General features: G+C 38.8%; 1 protein-coding gene across 1 annotated transcript in view; it reads right to left on the bottom strand.

The window, feature by feature from the left end:
- Positions 1-23,537, bottom strand: part of btf3 (basic transcription factor 3) — a 49,797-nt gene that overhangs the window by 14,612 nt on the left and 11,648 nt on the right. The gene's annotated exons all lie outside the window — the stretch shown is intronic.

Here is a 23,537-nt window from a genome sequence, read left to right as displayed (position 1 = left end):
TTTGGGAGCAATTGGACAAAATATTCAGAAGGTGTTTGGCTTTGAAGGACACCTGGAAAACGGCTAAAAATGACCATTAAAAAAAAAGCCAACATGGTCAACTTCTGGTGTCTTTTCGGGCGTGGCTTCTTGAGACTTTTTTTTGTGGGTTTACTCATCACAGACATGTCTCCCAAATTTCAGGTGACTAGTTGTAACTGGCTCTAGGGGCTCTGAATTTTCAAAGAATGTTGTGCGTTCAGACGGCGCATTAGAGTCGTTCCCACATTTTGTGATGTTACAGCCAGAATCTAAAATGGATCAAATTCATGGTTTTCCTTAACTCTTTGACTGCCAGACGTTTTCAGAAACGGGATGTCGCCAGTGCCAGCCGATTTAAGCATTTTTGACTGATCTTTCAAGGTCCACAGAAAATTACGTGTTTGGACTATGGAAACACACATACTACCAAATGAAAGATTGGACTCTCATCTTTCATCAGAAAAAAAAGTTTGTTTCTACCTTATTCCGCTTTTCAGTAATTAACAATTAGTTTCACCTCTGTTTTGAAAAAAACGTATTTTAACGTCTTTGGCACGCCATAGGATTTTACTAAACGTTATTTAACGTTTTTGGCAGTCAAAGAGTTAACATTCTACACATAAAGATGACGTTTAAAAAATGCCATTTGAAAATTCTGTCAATTTATTATTAATAAATTAATAATGCCTTAAATGCATTGTCTTTTCCACATTTTGGCACATAATTACAAAGTGAAACAAAGTAATCTTCTTTTCCAACTAATAAAGTGCTTTCTGGAGCTACACAAAAAAAACAAAAAAAAAAACACTGAACATCTGAGGAGGCTTGACTAAAAATGTGTAAATGGAAGACAACACTTCCATCCAACCAAAAATAGATTTTTCCGAAAAATGGTGATTCAAGAAAGAAATATAAATGATAATTGTAAATGATTGGGAGCATAAAACAATAATAATAATAATAATAATAAAAAAGCTTTAAAAAATAATTTCTGATGGGTGGAAAGGAGGATTGCTTGAAAATTAGGATGGGAAAAAAACACGGCTGGGCTTTTTTTGCTGGGACGACAGCAGCCTGACTGTGTTTTGGCCGTCGTGTGCGGCTTCTCCATTTCAATCCCTGAGGGGAGTTTTGAAGACTTCCGAAATGATCCCGTGTGGTCCGACTGTTCATCGGAAAAACTCATTTCCTCTCTTTTTTTTTTCCATCTTCGCCGGCTGCTACTTGATTGTGACATCATCATGTTGACGTCACGGCGAGGGTGCCTCTAATATATATATATATATATATATATATAGCTCACCGGTTTTTAATTCCTAGACCAATGTTCCGGCTTCTCCCCCAAATTTGAGCCCCCTCCTTCCCACTGTTCCGTCTCACTGAAGCCAATATGTTATCCCGACGCCGAACCTCCAGCTTCAAAGGTTTGTTGACTTCGTTGCCAGCGAGCCGTGACCTCATGCTGTAATTTTACTCTAATTCCATTCCAGACGGAAGGGAAGGCAGTTGGCAAAGGGTGGGCGAGCGTGGCCTCCATTCAACAGCCGCCAAGGTTAAGGAAGGCCCGCCGGCTAATATGCGAGGTGAGGATGCTTAGCGCCCCCCCCCCTACCGAAAAAAGGATTTTGCACCCAGAGGCCGCTCTCTGGTTAACATATTGGTTACACCTCCAAGTGTTATGTGAAGTAAGTATACAAATTGGTTTGTCCACAGCTGGATTCCAAATGGACTAAATATATTAAAGTTTTTTTTTTTTAATGTCTTTTAAAAATACATTTCTTTCATGTGAATATTTGGGTACAGAACTATAAATGAGTAAAATTGAAAAGTGATCATTCACGAGTCCTGTATTCTCATTTGACACTTTTTCCTCATAAAAAAATAAAAGTTTTTGTTTCTCCTTTAAAAGTATTGGAACAGCTTTACAGTAATTTATTTGGCACGTCAGCAATTATTATTATTTTTGATTCAGAATTGCATTTTGAAAAATGTATACAGTTTGCCGTTCAAAAGTTTTGGGTCATTTATAAATGTCCTTATTTAATACATAAAAATGGATATTTAGATTTTTTGGAATAATGTAATTGGACCATTTCATATTATGATCACTCTTACGTAAAAAAAAAACGTGTAAGAGTAACTTTCAGGGGAGGAAGTTTACGGCCCACTTAATAAGCATGCACAGAAATCTCTTTCGGTTCAACAAAAAGGTTCTGCTTTCGTTTACAGTCATGAAAAAAATCTCTGTAGTTGACTTTAAACAACTGTCAAATAAAAAAAACTTGATTAAGTGCTAATTTTGTGGTTGCTAAACTGTTTGGCAGAAGAAATGACACTTTGCTACAATGTCAATTAGTCAGTTTTGCAACCGCACTGGCAACAAAAGTGACTACACCCCTACGTGAAAATGCCCAGACATTACATTTCTTAAAGACCCTCAAAACTTTGAACGGTAGTGCGTGAATGACAGCGTAATTAAAAGTTGAATTGCAAACCCATAAAAAAAAAAGATGTTTATGTTGAATTTTAAACTTTTAAACATAGTCAATTAGGAGGATTAAATCCTGTCAATCCAAAGGCCGGAGGTGCGAGGCCACAACAAGAGGCGGCCTCTCGCTCTCGCCATGTTGGCACGGAGACGGGTGGCAGTGAGAGAGAGGGGGGGGGGGGTGATGCGAGGGTGGGGGGCTCAGCTCTGTGAGGTGTGTGGGTTGAAGTCTGGGTGTCAGTCTGCTGTAAGCGATCCGCTTGCAACGGACCGCCGCTTCTGGCAAAGCGCCCCCGCAGCACAGAATCATCCGAATCAGCCGCCACAACCACACAGACGCGTGTCGTGTTTGCGGTTGCGCCGCCAGATGTACCCCAAAAGTTGACTTTATTTTCTCTATTTCCATAACTAAAAAAAAAAAAAAAGGGTAAATCTGAGGGTGAGGAGGATAATTCGAGTGGATGTCGTAAATCGCTGTACAGATAAGATTACAAGAATGCACACTTAAATGAACACTTCAACAATAACAATGATGACCTCATGATGGGAAAAGATCAGCATTGCACGCCGCAATGCATCCTGGGAGCTGAAGAGTGACCGAATAATACAAAAGGACACAAACAACAGACCAACGACAAGAACCGTTGACAGTTCGTTGAAAGCGCATAAAGCGCATGAAGTTGTCCATACCTGGTTTAGATTAATTACTACAACTACTGTTTATTTATTTCAAGTTTATTGTGCACAACAACTACTTTGGACCATTTATGTACCTTGTCCAACCATAAACAATTCAATTGCAAACCTGCAGGGTATGCCGCAAAATAGCTGTTTAAAGGGTTATAATTGTCACAATGTCGATGCTAATTTTGTTAGCCCGTCTATGGTATTTTTGCATTGTGTGTTAGCATTAAGCTAACGTACTCTCGAAAGAAAAAGTTAGTGAGTTTTGCTTAAACACATAACATGTATTTTTCTTTGTTTTATGTTTATTTTACAGTGAACTTGACTAGGAGTAATAAACTGAATTACAATTTTTGCTGGCAACTCACGACAATAATATCCACCATGTGATGTCTCATATCTTGAAAAAGTCACTCGTAAGTCAAGGCACCACTGTATTGCTTAATCAACGTGCACATTAAAACGCTACGGATGTACGTCTGGTGTTTTGTCTCCTTCTGAAGTGCCATCTTCTTTTCGACTGACGCACCACAGGGTGGAGAAAGGTCAAGCTTTTGCAACCTGAACGTGTGACACATCATGGCGAGAAGGTCAAAGAAGGATGCGACAAAACAAACTAAGCCGTGGAACTAGCTAAAACTAACTAACTAAATATGACTGCCCCATCGCAGCGTACTAGACCACCCAGGTGTCACGTACCGAGCTAGCTTCTTTGTTCATTAGCTACAGCGCGAAGGTTATGCTGCCAACACAAGGTCTAGTTGTTATCCTTGGCGCTAGCAAGCTTAGCCCTAAAAAGCTAAGGGAGCTAAGGGAGCTAGTAAGCTAATTAGCAGTCATGTACAAGTCACATTCAAAATTCACACCAAAGGATGAAGTCAACACCACTTTCTTCTTCTTTTTTAAAAAAAAAAACTTTTTCAACTTATTTAAAAGGTATAGAAAAAATAAAACCAATTTACAGACACCAAAACTAAGTTTTTCATGTTGAACCGAAATGACACGGTTCAATTTTTACGTTTTCACAAAACTGAACTCTGAAAAGTTTTCACATTTGCATTTGCAGACTACGGCGATCATTCCATCATTGTGAAAATGATCAAATGAAAACCCATTTCTGTCATGTAAAGTAACCCTATTATGTTATTCTTTATATTATGTGTCCATGTAACGTTTTCAGCTCACGTTAACATACGGAAAAAATTTCCAGTTTGAGACCCACTTTAGAATGTTTTGTTTTGAAATGATTCCATCATTGTGGACAACAATGAAAACAACCTTGTTTATGTTTCCCTTTTTCACGTAAAATGTCAGTTTGTGTAAACATAGCGGGGGGGGGGGGGGGGGGGGTGGTGGTTGAATCCACTTTAGCCACTTTATAACTTTTGATTTTCTGGCTCCAAATATTGTTCCAAAGTTGTGAAAACGACAAAGTTAATTCCACTCAACCTTATTTATTTGTACGTTTTCATGTCATGCTTTTTCGGTTTGTGTAGACAAACAAAAGCATTTCTATTTTGAGAACCACTTGTGAATTTTTGCATTTTCAGGCTCCAAAAATCATCCAATTGTTGAAAAAAAAAAAACGCACAGAAAACAACAAAATGAACACCAATGCTTGTGAACTTACCATTTTTGTATGTTTTCATGTAACATTTTCAGCTTATATAAACACATTGAATTTTTTTACATTTGTCTTTTGTTTTCAGGCTCGGAAGACATTGCTTAACGCATACTGTTGTTGAGATCGCGCAAGAATTTCCGAGGGGCGGATGTCGGTCTATGCACAACGGGGGGTATCTAACCCCGTCCGATCCACTTGCGCCACCGTGCCGTGCGTGCGTGCGTGCATGCGTAAGGCACACAGGGATGCGCCGGCCACATGCAGCAGCATTTGTGCGAGATTATTGGAGCGAAAGCGATGAAGTCTGTCACTCAGGGAGGCGGTTCCTCGAAAGAGTCAGCCAATGGGGATGGAGTGGGTGCGTGTGTATGTGTGTGTGTGTGTGTGTGTGTGTGTGAATGTGTGTGTGTGTGTGTGTTATCATAATATTGCTGGCATGAAGATAAATAAGAGCAAGAGCTCACATGTTCCTATTATGACAGCAGTGATGGAGTCAGAAGCTTTACGCTACGTAAACATTAGCACCCCAAGCTAATAAATCACCACACACTGTCTACATGGAAACGGCCACGTCGTCGCCATGGCAACAATTAATAACGAGAGAATGTGAATAATTATGATTATGATTATTATTTGTATTACACTGTAATATTCCTGTTTGGCATTACTTTGAGTTTTTAACGGGTAGGCCATATTAATTACTTCCGTTAGCATCGGCCATTTCTATTTCCGCCCCTTTTTTTCTACTCCCACAAAAAAAAAAATGGTGTCAACTGGTTCTTGTTTCAAAACAGAAATATCACATACAGTTGTGCTTGAAAAGCGCACTGTACGGTGAGACAAACGCTTAATGTACATAAAATCCAAAATACTGTGGCAATTGTTTTGATATTTCTCAGAGGTTGAAGTTGACGTGAGCAGAGATGAGAGTGTGAATTTTGGTGGTTCATTCATAGCCTTTTTTTTTTTTTGTCTTTGAGCGACATTCAGCTTTTGTACATTTACAGTTTTGTTTCAAACACAACTGTACTATTAAATTAGGATGAGATGAGATTTAAAGAAGATTCAAGTGTAAAGTGGATTCAAACACTTAAGCTGCACATTTTAATGAATATTTGTGTTCTTTTTTTTTCCAGGACAATTAGCATTTTTATTTGAAGGATGAACAGGAAGCACACACAGGTAACTTAAGTTTGGGAAAATACATGATTACAAAATAATCTATTCAGTGCAAGTATAAATAGTTTTTAAGCAGCGGTCGTGAATCTACAGTCAATCATTTGCCCCACATTGCATAGCACAAAATATGCAACCCAATTTTTGTAATATCTGTTCCATTTGCAATGGTTTTAATTCAATGAAATTATGAATACATAATAAGAAAAACAGAAACGTTTCAAGAATTATTACTTGTATTATTACTAAACAAAAAACATTAACTACACACTGCAAAATACAGGTTTATTTTTTATCAATCTGTTCATTTTATTTTATTTTTTAAATCAATTTTCTATGTGCCCTGTAATATCACTACAAGTATGACAGAGTTGTAGAAAGCGGCAGTAGGGGAGTGAAGGTCTCACACTGCATGAAATAAATGATATTAAAATATTTAGTTGACATTATGAAGCAGTTCTTAACTTACAAAAATATATTCGATAAGCACTACTTTTATTTTAAGAATGGTAACTGAAAATGTGAAAATGCACATTTTATTTTACAAACATATTCTAAATAAATAAAATACAACTTATTTGTTGATTAGTTGCCTTTCACGTACACACACACAAGCATGTAATACATAATATATACAGTAATATATGTAATATGATTTTGCCAAAATATGATGGATTAAATTTATTTAAGTGATCTATTAATTTATTTTAAAAGCAGCAGTAGTGAAGTTAATCGCTCACACTGACACACACAAAAATATGTAAGAGAAAATAATAATAATAATAATAATAATAATAAAATAATAATAATAAAAAAATAAAATAATATTATATAATAATAATAATAAAAAAATAATAATAATAATAATATTATATAATAATAATAATAATAATAATAATAATAAAGGAAAATTAATATGTTCTGAATTTGACAACCACTACCCTTCTAATTTATACATGAACAGTTAAACTATCACAATCTATGGAAATGTACAATTTTGTTCCTCGCCCCCCAAAAAATCCAGTAAAAATGTATTTAGCGTCAATAGTATTTTTTTTTACTAGTATATTCAATTGGATCAAAGTAGTATAAAATACTTTTAGAAAAGCAACAGTGGTGAGTAAAAGTCCATTATCAGCCTCATACTGACAAACGCACAAGTCATAAAAATGAGCATGTAGAGCAAAATGTAGCATAAGAAAATTAAAGTAAGAAAAAGAAACCACTCGCCTCTGCAGTTGTTTTTTTTGTGTTACTCCAGCTGAGGGCCTGAAAAAGCGACGACGACGGCGGCGAGGGGAAAGTACACCAAACACACAAAAGCTGCCTTTGTCTCGCACACACACACACAACCACACACACACGGAGGTAAACCGTAAAAGTGTTTGTTTTGCCTGTGACGCACAAGGAAGCAGAAACGCGAGTACAAGCGGAACACCATTTTGGGTGTAAAGAGGAGGTTTGGAGGTGAACGATACGGGGTGTTTGGGGGTGCCGGGGAGGGCGCAGGCCGATTCCAAAGTGTCCCGGGCGGCTTTGAAAGTTTGCGTGAGGCGGCTTAACGGAACGTCGGATTGTTTTTCCGCTCGGCTGCCCTCTGGACTCGACTCCAAACTCAAGACGACATCCTCTCATTAGTCGGCCCTCCGCTGCTAAGCCGGCCCATTTAGTGTACCCCAAATCCCATTGTCCCACCGGCCGGGTCAAGTCAAAGGCCAACCAAAATATTGATGAACCGCTTCAAGGGAGCGCAGAGGTGCTGGATGCAGGCCGGGAGGGAGGGGCAGGGGCAGGGGCGGGGTTGGGGATGGGGGGGTGTTGAGTCCTCCCAAAACACACACCTGCATTCCCTGCATGGCTACGAATGGGCCTGATGCCTCTTTGCTAACATGGCAGCCAGCAGGCTAACGTGGAAACACTACCGTCCCCAAAACAAATGTTCAAACAAAGCTAATGACTAGCATGCTAAACTCTTGGGAGCCCCATCTACATGGAGTTCCAATAAAATGAAGGAAATTGTATCTGTAACAGCTAGCATGTTAACAGGTTGAAAGCTAACATCTAAAATGTGGACAGCTAGAAGGCTAACAATCCGTATAGACAATTTGTATGTCAGTAATTCTACATGTAGCCCCCCCCAAAATGGACATGCTAAATTCCAGCTTGCATGCTAACAGCTAGAAGGGTAACAGTACACATGGACATCTTACATGTGGCCCCCAGAAATGGACATTCTAAACCAACAAAATGGAAGTTCCAATAATGCTAACAGCTAGACGCCTAACAACTGCTGTAGACACGCTACATGTCAATTATTCTACATAAAATAAAAATAATAAAAATAGACATTCTAAATGTGGCCCCACAATGATAATAGCTGGTAAGATAAAAGCTAGCATGCTAACAGCTAGGATGGTAACAGCTAAAAGAAAAAGAAATATATTACCCCCCAAAAAACAGATGGTCCAACGATGCTAACAGAGAGCATGCCACATAGACATTCTCCTGCTCCCACAAAATTGATGTTTCAATAGCGGGCATAACAGGCATGCTAACAGCTAGCATGCTAACAAACAAAATGGAAGTTCCAACAATACTAACAGCAATAACCGGCTTGGACCCGTGAGCTAACGCTCATTTGGAAACCTCAATGGCCAAGTGCTAATGTGTTGCTGAGATGCTAACATGCTAATAGTTGGTAGACGCGTCACTTGACTGATGTCGTGCAAGTGTGGGAATCCGCCCCCAAAACAGAAACAAAAAAAAAAAAGAGGAGTTATGGATTACACTGTTTGTTTAAATCCATGTTGGTGGGATTAAGCGGTCTAAGGAGGCTAGGCTGGTCCAGGGTTCGAGGGTCATTGAGGCACAGGGCCTGAAAACTCAGCTTTGCTCCTTGGGGGAGGTCATTGTGCACATTTGGGACACATCAAAGATGTTTTTTTTTGTAAATAATTGGTCATACGGGAGTGTCTGAATTTTTTTTTCTATAAACACATTTGTTTTTGTTTTTAAATAAATTTATTATAAATATAAATAAACGATCTAACGTTTCTCATGATAAAAACAACCTTGGGGTTTAAATTCCCGAACTACAATTTGAGTATACATTGATTTATATTTTGCGTGTGTGTGTGTGTGTGTGTGTGTGTGTGTGTGCCTCAAAGGTGAAGTAGTGTGGAGCTTTGAGGTAAAACCTGCTGACTGGAGCTCGTCCAGTCCAAACTCTGCAAAGTGGCCTGATTATACACACACACACACACACACACACACACACACACACACACGCACGCACACGCACACGCACGCACGCACTACAGTAAACCACAAAAGTGCTCTCTGACATGCAGCCACTTGTTTGCTTTGCTAAAAACCCTCTTCACTAATCCCTCGAATAAACATATTTATCAAATGTATATATAAAATAAATATGTTATATTGTATTTTATATATATATATATATATATAAATTGCACAAAGAATAGCAACAATGCCCGTCTAACCATAAACAGATTTGTATGCACATCTTTTGTATTGGACGTCAGTCGAGCTTTTTCAGGTGTACCTAATGAAGTGTCTTTAATTCCCAATTTTGTATGTGTGTGTGTGTGTGTGTGTGTGTGTGTGTGTGTGTGAGAGCACTTGTGCCACTCCCTAAATATTAAATATTGATGGTCTGCAGCTGCTTGTTTTTTTTAAAGGGGATTTCTCTCCTGCTGTAAAATCAAATGCTTTGTTTGCAAGTGCCCCCCCCAAAAAAAAAAATGCTACACTTAAAAATAAAAATACATTTAAAAATGTGTTCAACAAACAATTCTCTCATACACATTACTATAAATAGTATATATATATATATATATATATATATATATATATATATATATATATATATGAATGCATTTCAACAATGTATGAGACCATTTCAGCGTAACGTGTGAGAGCATTTAACTGTAAGGTGTAGGAGCGTTTTATTATAACGCACGAGAGCATTTCAGTGGACATGAGAGGATTTCAGTTCTATATTTGCAGGTGTGAGAAGACTTTTCGTTGTGTACAATATATGAGAGGATTTCACAATAAATGAGAGAATTTCACTTGTGTGTGCAATTAGTTCTTGGGTGCAAAGAGGCAAACATGCACTTTTTTACTCTCACAAACACACTACTGAAAAGTTCTCATATACACTACTGAAAAGTGTTTCAATATACATCGTGAGAGTATCTTTCAGTATTTGTTTGTGAGAGTATTTTTCAGTATTCTTTCTAGTAGTCTTGTTAAAAGACTCATACAACTGTACTTTCAATGGGGATTATGATAATGTGATAAAACAAATATTTCATATGTCATTTTTGTCACATCGTATGTATAGAAACGAAATGAATTAACGACGTCTAGCGAGTGTGGCGTGTGAAAGTCAACACAACACAGGATGCTTTTACTTAATTGATACACTCTGTGTGTGTGTGTGCGTGCGTGAGTGAGTGTGAGTATTAATTCATACAAAGTGCTCCGTGCATTTCATGTAATTAACACAGCATATGCGTGTGTGTGTGTGTGTGCGTGTGTGTGTGTGTGCGTGTGTGTCGATGTATGTCAGGGGCGGCTGGGACGCACGCGATGTTTACATTGGGTCGCTTGGGCTAATTGACTGGTCAGGTTCACCCAGCCGAGGGTCCGTGGGGAGGCCCGGGAAAGTGGGCCAGGACTCCCCCGAGGGGACCGCCGGGAGGACGAAGAGGAGGACGAGGAAGAGGAGGCCCGTAAAAGTTGCAAATATTGACGATCACGTGTGTAATACTCTAATATATTTATTGGTGTATTTATGGGGAGTATTACTGACTAGTAGCTAACTAGTATTACTAGTACTACTAGGGCAATACTACTACTACTTTTATTAGAGTTAATGCTGCTACTGCTATTACTAACATAAATAATACTATAGTACTGATTATACTACTACTATTGGCAATACTCACTCATTAAAAGACTAATGCTACTAGTACTACTAGTATTACTGCTTCTACTGACAATACAACTACTAATAGCATTACTGACTATTCGGGGTGTCAGGTGAAAATTTGTAATCGTAATTAATCGCATGACTTCAATAATAACTCACGATTCATGTCAAATTTTATATCTGCTCTAAATGTACATTCAAATGTACAATAAAATATTTTTTTCCTAAGTTGCCATACTCTTGTTAACATAAAAGTGGGAAAAATATGTCAAAATAATAGAAATATGGCTGCATCTTTTACTCATTGATACAGTGTAATAATAATTCATAAAATTGTGTTAAAATTAAAAAGATGTACTGTGTGATATGGATTTGTGTTGGGGTCATTTTTCTGCCACTAGATGGCATAATTGCATTTGTAAGATGTTGGTAACAGCTCAACAGTGCATTTTTCTTTTCAGATTAAATGCGATCTAATCTTTAACATGAAGTCACTTCTGCACATTTTTAAAATTGTAAAACACAACTTGACCCCAGTCTCCACAAATATATGCAATATTATTACTGCTAAATTTTAACGTGGATGTGCGATTGGAATTCCAAGTAAGGGACGGTCATTAATCGCGCGTTAAAAAAAATAGTGGTATATTATTAGTATGGGATTTTTTTTAATGGGCTTTAGGTGAACTGATGAATACACACACGCTCGCACGCACGCACGCACACACACACACACACGCACATACACACCCAAAAACTCACTCAAAAAAAAGTATATATATATATATATAAAAAAACATTTATTAAAATTTTTTTAATTGATTTGTTGGTTTTTAAAAATAAAAATAAAAAAAAAGGAGAGCAATGATGATGTCAAATCGAATGAACAATACTGAGCTCTCCTGTAAAAAAAAAATAAAATAAAAAATAGTGGCGTTAAAGGAACTTTAAATTACCTCAAAATTAACGCACTAATTTTGTCACCCCTCTTAGTGAAGATACTACTAATACTCCTACTACTACAGTACTTGTACTACTGACATTACTGCTACTACTATTAGCATGAATGCTAATAGTACTAAGGACATAGACAATAGCAATACAATACAATACAAAAACTAGTACAACTGACTACTGAACATTTCTTTTCAAAATGACCACAATGACGACAATACTACTACCAGTAGCAGGGAATCGTGGGAGATTTCAGAACGACTGTCCCATTTCCGGGCCAGCCGTTGTTGTGCTGGCGATGCTTTAACCTCCTAAACAAGCTGCTAAACATGATGTCAGCCATCTTGGCATCCTATTTAACCTCCACCTGCGCTCATTGATTTGCAAATGGCCGCCCAAGTTCAAGAAGTGGTCGGGCAAGGCGGCCACCCGCTAAGCGCCAGCTGCCGGCGTAACACCTCGGCCGTGTTAATTGGGCCGGCGGTGAGGCGGCCACTTCAGGAGACTTTGCGGACCCTTCAGCACGAGTGGCCTTCTTTTGGTCACGAGAGCTCATTGCGGCGGCGTAAAGCGTTTCGCCGCCAATAAAGAGGAAGCCCAAGTGGGACTCGAATGCGCGGACCTCCGAGGAGTCTTGAAGCGGAGACATTGAGCGCCACAACAAAGGCTCTGGTCGGTCACACCGGTGGGAAATAGAAAGGACATTTGAAGTTGGTTTCGGTCAATCGAAAGTGTTGCCTCAACGGGTTGCCACATAAATGCCAGCAAAGGTTTTGTGATGATTGATTGATATGAATGTGACAAAAAAATCTGACTGAAAATGTGAAATCAAGCAGAAACCAGCAAAAGGCACACTTCATTTTGGCCCATCTAGTCGTCTGCCTAAATGTGTTGCCATAAAAATCAGAAATTAACTTTTGTGCTTGCTAATGCAAAATCGAGCAAACTTTGTTGTAAATAAAGCACTTCTACGCACCTCAAAAGCACGCCACCAACAAAGGGTGTATTTTATTTAGGTCACACTCGTCTGTTGCCTAAATGGGTTGCAGTTGAAATCAAGTTTTATGCGGAATGATGTACACAAAAAAAAAAAAAAAACTGGTGGGAAAACAACCAGCAAATAATTCAAGCCCATCTAGTCTTCTGCCTAAACAGGCTGCTACATAAAAGGTGAAAAATTAACCATCAACCAACAGAGGGCACAATTTAGCCCAGCTCGACTAGTCTGCTGCCTTAACAGGTTATCATACAAATTGTAACACTTTTTTTTTTTCCCTGATCATTTTTAACCAAAATACACTAAAGCGTCCAAAAAACAAACTGGCGTAAAAATCAACCAGCAAGCAGCAGAGGGCACACCTTCATTTAGGCCCATCTGATCTTCTCCCTAAATGGGTTGCCAGGTAAATCGCAACAGACTGATGTATCGATTTATACAAAAACATGACCAATAAATCGACAGCACAGCCAAGTGTAAAATCAACCCAGCAACCAGCAGAGGGCAGAGTTCATTCAGGCTCAACTCACCTGTTGCCTAAATGGGTTGCCACAGAACGTTTCTTTCAAATGAATATAAAGGAAAATGGACAAACCAGACTTGAGCAACCTCAGCGGGGAGCGATGTAAATTTCTGCCAAATTGTCTGCTGCCTAAATGGGTTGCCATGGAAATGGTATTAAAGCTCTGCGCACATGACACAAATAAACAAAACTACAATATATCTGTTTGTTGCTGGAAAATGAACCAGCAACCAGCAGGGCGGGCCGGTCCATTTCGGCCTAACTAATCTGCTGCCTAAATGAGTTGTGGTAGAGATCGCAACAGTGGATCGACTTACATTTTGTGGCAAATCCAGCAGTTTTGCAAATCTACTGTACCGACAACTACAATACAGAATAGTTGAAAGTGGAGAGTGACATATACCCGTTTATTAAAAAAAAAAAAAATTGCTTTCTGAAATGCTTTCAATATCCATCATCAAAGATTATATAATTTTTTCCCATTCATTTTTTTTTTTTCATTCCTTCTCTTTCACATCATTAGCAGTGGAACTGGGCTGGTGGAGGCGAAGTGGCTGTTTGAGATGGAGAAGGCTTTTGTGTGTATATGAGTGTGCGTGGCGGGTGTTCATGTAATGTTGCCGGGGAGAAAAAAAAAAGGAGGAAAACCACCTAAAAAGGCTTGAGAAACACAATGACACATCAAAAGGACAAGCTACAAAACTTTGGCGGATAATAAGACTCATGAATACGCTGCGAGCCCAAAAGGAACAATGCCTTTAAGAGTGTGTGACCGACAAGAGTGTGCGTGCGTGCGCGTGCGTGCGTGCGTGCGTGTGCGTCAGTCTTAAAGTTAGCAGTTAAAAGGAGGGACAAAAGCAGAGGAGCGCTCATTCATTCAGCGCGTTCATTATTCCACAGCGTCACATGATCATTTTCATCCGCCGTCCGCTGCCACTTCAAACGCTTCTTTTATGTTGGATTTTTAAAAAAAAAAAAAAATGGGATTAAAAAAAAAAAAAGAGAAGGAATTTAGGTACTAGTAGCCAGATGTTTTGACTGCTACTTGTCCGCATATGTCCTGACATCATCCATGATTCCCGCCTTGTCTTACCTTCCTCGGCGCCATTCCACTTTCATGTCACAGTCACAGGTCCATTTTAGACTTGCAAAAAAGGCAGGTCTAACTTGTGGCGCAGATTGTGAAGCACCGCAGACGATTGTGGCGGACGTCAACGTATTCCCTCCATGAATATGACAACTGAGTGGGGCGGTCCCTCGGAATCATTATAGAAGTCAATTTATTGAAAAAAAATATTATCATTATTATCTTAGAAGTATTTTCATAGTTTTAAAGACTGTGGTGGAGTTTTCTTTCTTTTGGCAGGGATGTGATTTGACCAAAGTGAAATTATTTGAAAATTTAGCCGGGGGTCTAGGGCCCCCCGGAGCTCATGGGTTTTCCGTGTTTTTAAGTACTTTCAATGCACTCACATGACAAAGAAATAGACAAAACAACAGCATAAATTTTCAATGTATATTGAACTATCCCATATAAAATGGCAGTTTTAGTCAACTCAAAATCAGTCACATTCAAAAACATTGGACTGCCTTTGCTTTTAAAAACTATCACTGAGAATATCATCATATCTAACTAATGTGATTACTAAGTTAACACATAAATAATGTTGAAGAGTTCAAATTTCATGAACAAATAATGGTATCATGACCAAATGAAAAGTAACTCATATTAGAGCATACCACAAATGTCTTTGTTATAGCAGAAGATGTTATCTGTCGGAGTCATGTGCATACACAATGAACTACTAAAAAAAAAAAAAAAAAAAAAATCGAATTTTTTTTTTTGGGGGGGAGATAAAAAAAAGCGGAATTCCGCGAATTAGCGGAAAAATCACATCCCTGTTTTGGTATTTTGCTTGACGAGAGCGCAGATAGAATACGGCGTGTTGCTCTGGAATGCAGCCGACTTCCTGCCAATTGAAGCGGCTCCACTCATTCCATATCAAAACAGGGTGGTGGATTAGTAGTTTATATCGGCGCAACACGGTCCCAAACACGGCAGACCCGGCAGCAAAATGAGGAGGCGCCCGTTTTGGGCCTGACATCTCCACCTGTGTCTTGGTGCTTTAGCCACACCCACTCGGGGTTGTGCTTTATTTGATGAAAACCAGCATCATCTTCACTAGAACATTATTTATAATGTCATAATTACAGACTTTGTAACCACACACAAAAGAGGCCTAAAAGGCGCTTCTATATCATCTCCATGACGTACTTTCATGTCGTTCACAGTGGACGGATTGATGGCACGATATACATGGCGGCGCAACCGCATATACTTTCAAAGAGGAGCAGATTGTTGAAATCCTCTTTTTTTTTTTTTGGATGATTTGTCAATAAATAACTTTCAGGGGTGGAAGGGGCCGTCAGCGTGTTGCGTTCTATGACATCATCCCCCCCCCGTCTTAGCATTTGTTCTCGGAACGGAAAGTGATCCCGCCGGGCCGGGAATGGTAAACAAGTGGAGGCCGCGCTACAAAAAGCAGAGACGCGTCGGCTCACTTGTTTATGCGCAGCGTCAAACACGTCGCGGGTTGTACTGACAAACGCTGCGCCGGTGTTGCCTTTGGAGAAATGCATTAGACGATGACTTATGAGTGGTCAGGAATTGCATTCTCTAGTTACTCTTTTGATGACGTCTCATTAGGGTTGTGTGTGTGTTTTTTTTTTACAGATATTTCTTTTTTTATGCACTTCTTGGGGTCACTTGTGGTATTAAAGGAATTTATTTTTTTATTATTATTCTTTTTTTATTTTTTTTATTTCTTATTGGCCTGAAAAAAAATAACTGATAAGATTAACCTATGAGAACATTTACATCAGGGGTGTCAAACATACGGCCCGCGGGCCGGATCAGCCCCACAAAGGGGTTTAATCCGGCCCGCGAGACGATTTTGTCAAGTAAAAAAAAATAAAAATGATCATAAAAAAATCATTATTTTACACACAACTTAAAGTTACGGTTTGTTTAAAAAAAAAAATAAGCTAGTTTTAAATCGCAGACCGTGTTAAATACGACACAAATTCAATTACTGGTAACATAAACACATATGACAAAGATTAACGTCCTCATATCCTGTGCCACGCAATGCATTCTGGGAACAATATATGTGCAAAACAGAAAGTAGATTTAACACGGAAAGTTTTGCCGCGTTGCATTTGCATTCATGTTATTTTTTGGTGCAATATGATTACATTTTTTTTTTCTTCTTCTAGGAGAGCTCAGTATTGTTCATTCGATTTGACATCATCATTGCTCTCCTTTTTTTTTTTTTTTTTTTTTAAAAATCCAACAAATCAATTAAAAAAAATTTAATAAATGTTTTTTTTTTTTTTTTTTTAAATACATATACATATATATATATACATATACACACACATATATATATATATATATATATATATATACTTTTTTTTTTTGTATGTGGGTGAGTATGTGTATGTGCGCGTGTGTGTGTGTGTGTGTGTGTGCGTGCGTGCGTGCGTGCGAGCGTGTGTGTGTGTATTCATCAGTTCACCTAAAGCCCATAAAAAAAAATCCCATACTAATAATATAATATAATAATAAATTGCCAAATGCAGAAACATCAATGTAAGTTATCACGATAACGTGCAATATGATTACAGTTGGACGCCGTAATTTAGGGCTGGCCCACAAATAGTGAAAATCTGCTTCAAATTGATGGCAATTGTTTTTAAGTTATATACCATTATTTTAACAATCCGGCCCCACTTGGTAATATATTTTCCTTTATGCGGCCCCTGAGCTAATCTGAGTTTGACACCCCTGATTCACATACAATATGATATGAGAATGATGACCTAAAATAATCGCATAATAAATTGGCAATATTTGTGACTTGCCCTTTTTTGGCTGTCAAAACAACATCCTACTTGGTGTTATCGTGAACTTCACTTGAAAAGGTCCTCAAAGATAGCTCGAACCCTAAAACGCAAGCGTAAAGCCATTTAAGTAATTGCCGGCGCAATACTTTCTTCATCTGCTCATTCTCCATCTGTAAAGTGCTTCAAGGCCATTTTCAAAAAAACTTTCTCTTTCACCCCCTTCCCTTTGTTATTGTTATTTAACAGGGTTAAAAGAGGAACGCTGCTTTAAATGGGTTTACGTTATGCTCTGACATCTGACAGCGCGCACGCACACGCACGCACGCACACGCACGCACACACCAGGGACCCAACAACACTGTGCAGGCCGGGCCAATTTTCAAGCCCATTTCCTAACTTAAGAAATGTGCGGCCGAGTAATTGTGGCCTTCTTCATGCTGCCGATAACACGCTTTTGTGTAAACTGACACGCACGCTTGAGCCAGAAAGCGCTTCGGAAAAACAAAACAACTTTTCTTTTGTTTTTGTGATGATTTGAAAAAGAGAAGAGCTGGTCATCGGAAAAGGATGGATGGAGTTTTGGACTTAACATTGTCGATTATTGGTCATGTGGATCATACCAAGATCTGTTTACGATGGTCTGATGATGTCATTTAGCTCATGAGAGTAGCAGCTAATGTAGTCTTAAATGCTAAAGATTGGATTAAAAAGTTTTAGTATGATTTTGGAAAGTCCTATTTTTTTACTACATTAACTCATTCACTGCCATTGACGGCTATTGACGTCAAAAATTCATTTGAACTATTTCTATTAGTTTAACATTTTTTCCCACTTTTGTTTTGTTTGTATGCAAACCTAGAAAAAAAAATACTGTACATTTAGAACAGATATAAAATTTGTTAACTGGTGAAGTCATGCGATTAATTATTATTTAAAAAAAAATAATCGCCTGGGTTTTGATAATCTTTTCTTCAATTTTTTTAAATTACAATTACTTAAAAAAAAAAGAAGAAGAAGAAAAGACTATTAAAAATTCAGGAGTCAGGCAATTGAATTTTTCGTAATTCATCGCGTGACTTCACTAGTTAACTCACGATTAATCCCAAATTTTATATCTGTTCTAAACGTACAATATTTTTTTTTCTAGGTTCTATACTCTTGTTAACAAAAGTGGAAAAACATGTTCAACTAATTGAAATAGTTCAAATGAATTTTTGACGTCTATAGTCGTCAATGGCAGTGAATGAGTTAATGTCTAGCCAGTATTTCTGATCGATTCGTATTCATTGAAAAAAAAAAAAAAAGAAGTGATTTTCTAAGGACATCTCTAAGTGACTCCAAACTTTTGGACGCTAGTGTATATTTGTATTTTATTACAGGGTAGCTTTTATTATCGTTGCAATTGTTAAAATTCTTCTGTCATTGCACTCTTTAGCTATTTTTATGAGGAAATCTCAAGAGAGGAGAATTTGCCAGACGTTTCTCTCATCCCGTCTGCTATGTGACTGACTGTGTGTGTGTGTGTGTGTGTGTGTGTGTGTGTGTGTGTGTGCGTAATACCTCAGAGAGTGTTTGTGTACACACTAAATAATATATCAGTCAGTTTTGATTGGATGCGCCCCTGCAAACTACAAGCCCAGAAAGAAAAATGGTGCTGAATTACTAAAACAACCTTCAGATATTTCTCAATATTTTTTTTGCATTCTGTAGTGATTGTGTGTGTGTGTGTGTGTGTGTGTGTGTGCGTGTGTGTGTGTGTGTGTGTGCGCGTTTGCTGCCAGGTACTAGCAGAGAGGAAGCGTGTGCCGTTTCTAAATACTTCCGTACTTGTTCGAAAGTAATTCATGATAACAAAATGTAATTGTGAATTACATTCTGCAGTTATTTGATGATGTCATCAAATTGGCAGGTTGTGTTTGTGCACAGCACGCACATGTTTGACTGTGAATGTGTGTTGGTATTGTTGTGTACTTTTGTTGTGTGTGTAAGGAGAGGGGAAGCATATGTTCATTGTTATCTTTTTTTAAAAAAAAAAAAAGAGAATTATTTTGCCATTGCAGCATTCATGAGAAATTCTATTTCCTAGTTGTTATGATTGTCTTTTTCATTGTGCATTTGCAAAATTCTTTCAAAATGGCACTTTTTACCCCCAGTGAGCAAAATTCAGAAAAAAAATGCAATCCATAATTCATTAGTTTTCATTGTAGCCTACAATTCCAAAATTCACGAGCTATTATCACCATTTTTAAAGGACAAATATATATATTCCCTAATAGGGGTGTGAATTGCCGAGTACCTGGCGATTCGATTCGTATCACGATTCATCACGATACGAATCTATAAATTGATTAGTGCGATGTTTTAAAACTCAAATTTGTAAAATACTAATCAGTAAACTTGTACATGTACACTGTAAAATTTGTAAGAGAATTTATTTATTTATCTGAAAATTCTTTTAACTGAGCCACTGCATTTAGCAAACAGGTTGCATTCGGGTTTCATGTTTGAACAGCACTGAAATCAAATATTAAGGCTTAATGTTGCATTAATATAACATCCTAACCCTAAGTAAGACGTTTTGTTGAACATTCCCATAAAAAATTGATGTTTAAAAATATCGAATCAATTCGGGAATTGCGCGCTGTAATATCGCGATACATTGCTCAATCGATTTTTTCTAACACCCCTATATTCCCTAATATTTTTTTTTACTCATATAGGGCATTTAAAACTTTATGCAACATAACATTCATGACAAATTGCACTCCACGCATAGTTAATATTACACTTAAAAAAAAGGTGCAATTACAAAAATTCAATTTCACTTATTATCCCCATTTTCCCCAAATTTTCCCACTCATCATAATTTCAATTTTACGGCACTAGTTGACCTTGCTGTGTGTGTTTCCGGATGCCTTCCGTCCTGCCCCCTCACCCCTGCCTTTCCTCCTCCGCCACCCAGCCAGCCCCTCCCCTCCCCAAGCCTACTCATGCGGAAGGTAGCGGGGCCGAAATGCGGCGCTCTCGGTGCTGCCTCTTGCACGCAAGGGTTACCGCGGCGGTGGTGCGAGCGAGAGAGAGACACACACAGAGGAGATTAGGGTGGGGGGTTGGGGGGGTGTTTTCCCGGGCCGTCAGTCAGGAGTCTCGGCTCAGCTGTTGCCATGGCGACCCACTTTTTTTTTTTTTTTTTGGGCCCACAGAGGTCAAGGTGACAAGGCCGCCACTCACGCAATTAAATGAAGTGACGGGAAAAGCCTTCGGAGAATATTTATGATAGTGATGACTAAGAAATCTCATTTTTTTATTGATTTTTGTGTTTTTAACATGGAAATTTCCCTTTTGCCATTAAAGGTTGTAACACCGGCCGCGCAAGTGTTAGCATTAAGCTAACGGGGACATTCTTAAAGCAAATTGATTGAATTTTTAATACAGAAGGTGTAATTCTTTCTTATATGCGTTATGACATTCTAAATAATATTACATTTGTGGAATATGAGTTATGGAGCACAATCCAGCCGTTTTTAATCCATCTCGGGGGGGGCAACCATTTTGCCACTTGCTGTCGACTGAAGATGACATCACCAGTTGCTCAGGACTCAGGCAAGGACCAATCACAGCTCTCCTGTTTTCTGAAGCTGAGCTGTGATTGGTTGTCACTTGAGACCTGCGCAAGTGACAAAATGGCCGCCTTCTGATATTGATTACGAACGCGATATTAACCAAAATACTGTATTTACACTAGTGGGGCTGCATATAACACATTACGGGGGGGGGGGGGGGGGGGCTTCCCCTTTAATTGATTATCTAGCAGATATTCAAAACGTATACCAAGCTAGCTAAGAAGATGCCTTCAGTGCAATGTTTTTTTTTTTGTTTGTTTTTTTGTTTTGTTTTTAAGGAGAGCTCAGTATTGTTCATTCGATTTGACATTGTCATTGCTCTCCTTTTTAACTCTTTGACTGCCAGACGTTTTCAGAAAAGGAATGCCGTGGGTGCCAGCCGATTTAAGCATTTTTGACTGATCTTTCAAGGTCCACAGAAAATTATGTGTTTGGACTATGGAAACACACATACTACCAAATGAAAGATTGGACTCTCATCTTTCATCAGAAAAAAAAGTTTGTTTCTACCTTATTCCGTTTTTTCAGTAATCAACAATAGAAAATGGTTAGTTTCACCTGTTTTGAAAAAAACGTCTTTTAACGTCTTTGGCACTCCTCCATAGGATTTTACTAAACGTTATTTAACGTTTTTGGCAGTCAAAGAGTTAATTAAACATTCCAAATGAATCCATACAGAATGAATAAATAAATAAATAAATAAATAAAAATGTTGTGCAACGGTTTCTTATCAAAATGTGTATTTTTTTAAAAGGAGAAAGTGTAAGGGGGAGGGGGGAAAAAAACGGCCACCATTTTTCTTCTGCACACTTCGCCGTGATTAAAGGCGGGACGGCGTGGTTAACATGGCGGCCATCACTCACTGTCGTGCCACTCTCAGACCTCAAAGCCCAGCGAGTGCAACCTCTTGACACCCACGATTCCCCGCGGGGGTCCCGCCGCCCCCGCCGTCGGCCATGATGTATGGACATTGCCAGGCCAGGCGGATTCTCGGGGGGGGCGGAGGGGCAACCAGCTAACGACGGCGTGATTAGGCCTCAAACGTGTCGGATCAAAGTGAAACGCGTGAGCTAAAGGAAGTCCCGAATCGTCATCTCATTGCATTCGATTGTGCTTGTTTGACGTTTTATTGTGTTGTAGTTCACCACATGGGTGTCAAATTGTTCAAATCTGGACTTATTTTAATAAACTGATGTGTAGACTGTTTTTGTATTGGAATGAGTTTGTGTTCATGAATTGGAATCAAACAATTACATTATTCATTGTTCTTTATAAACTGCATTCTCTTGCTAATATAAAATGATCACATCCAATTAATATTTATTATTATTATTATTTATTTTATTTTATTAATTTTTTTTAAATTGTGCAATTACAAAGTTGGGAATTTAATAACCAACTTCGATATCTTTTATAATCCCATCATATTTATATAGGAAGGCATCTTTTAAAAATGGACAAATGATCAAATTCTTCCGAAATTCTCCCGTCACCACAGTATGATCCGATATCAGAATCAAACGACGACACGAAACGGCGCCGATGACGCAGGTGCGACAACACGCTAACGACGGCGTGATTGGGCCCCCGTGAAACAGAGCCGCACCTCGCGCTGGAATAATAAACCCGAGGAGTGATGCATGCTGGGAGGATTAGTCATATTTCGACGTCTAATTGGGACAATACATCACCGGGGGGCCCAAAAAGCCGCTTTCTTCTCATTGTGGAGCCGGGTTTTAATCATGCGTGTAACTTATAGCTTTAAGAGTAAATAAACGGGAGTGTGTTTGGCATATTGCAGGTGTGTGTGTGTGTGGTCTCATAGTGGCGGCGGTGGTCTTTGGAGAGAGGAGAGCGTCCCTCTTAGGGTTAATATCTGCTTTCCATCTTTCCCAAGTGGCTCTTGAGGAACTGCGGCTTTTCCCCATCTTGTTCTCTAAAAAGCCCGCTCCCGCCCCGAGACCCCCGTTCCGTTCCCCTCCCTCATCTTATGAAATTACAAGCACTTGAAAAGATCTAATGTGCTCTTAATTGTCTCACGCCGGCCGCCGAGGGGAAGCGGTGGGCTCGCTTGCTTTTTTTTTTTTTTTTTTCCCCCTCTCTTTTCCCTCCACAGTGTGTTTCGCATTACAATAGCCAGACGCATTCCAAGCGAGAATTTGGGATGAGGAGGTGCGCCGCTACATTACGCTACGAGTGTTTTCAGATCGAGACTAGGACGCGTATACGTGCACGCTGGAGTACAGGAGCCAAAAAAAATGTCCGACTTCCAACGTGTTGGCAACTAGATGTGGCAAGCCGAGATTTACCGTCTAATCTTTATTTCCAACTCAAAAGCTGTGTTGATATCAAATCCAAACTGGTGCAACATCGCCATCTACAGAGATCTGACGATCATTACAGTAATTTACAAACCTGGCCGTGTGACGAGTGACAATGACAAAGTATATGTCGCGCTAGCTCGGAGAAAGTGCACGTCACAACCGTGAAAAAAATGAATGCCGTGAATGACAAATGCCATGAAAAAAAAAAAAAAAAAAAAGCCAAGAACTGCTCCGGAACGCGTCATTCGGTAAATAAA

The sequence above is a fragment of the Vanacampus margaritifer genome, chromosome 14, assembly GCF_051991255.1.
Source record: "Vanacampus margaritifer isolate UIUO_Vmar chromosome 14, RoL_Vmar_1.0, whole genome shotgun sequence".
Lineage (NCBI taxonomy): Eukaryota > Metazoa > Chordata > Actinopteri > Syngnathiformes > Syngnathidae > Vanacampus > Vanacampus margaritifer.
Note: the sequence above shows the minus strand (reverse complement) of the source record. Positions and strands in the feature narration are given on the sequence as shown.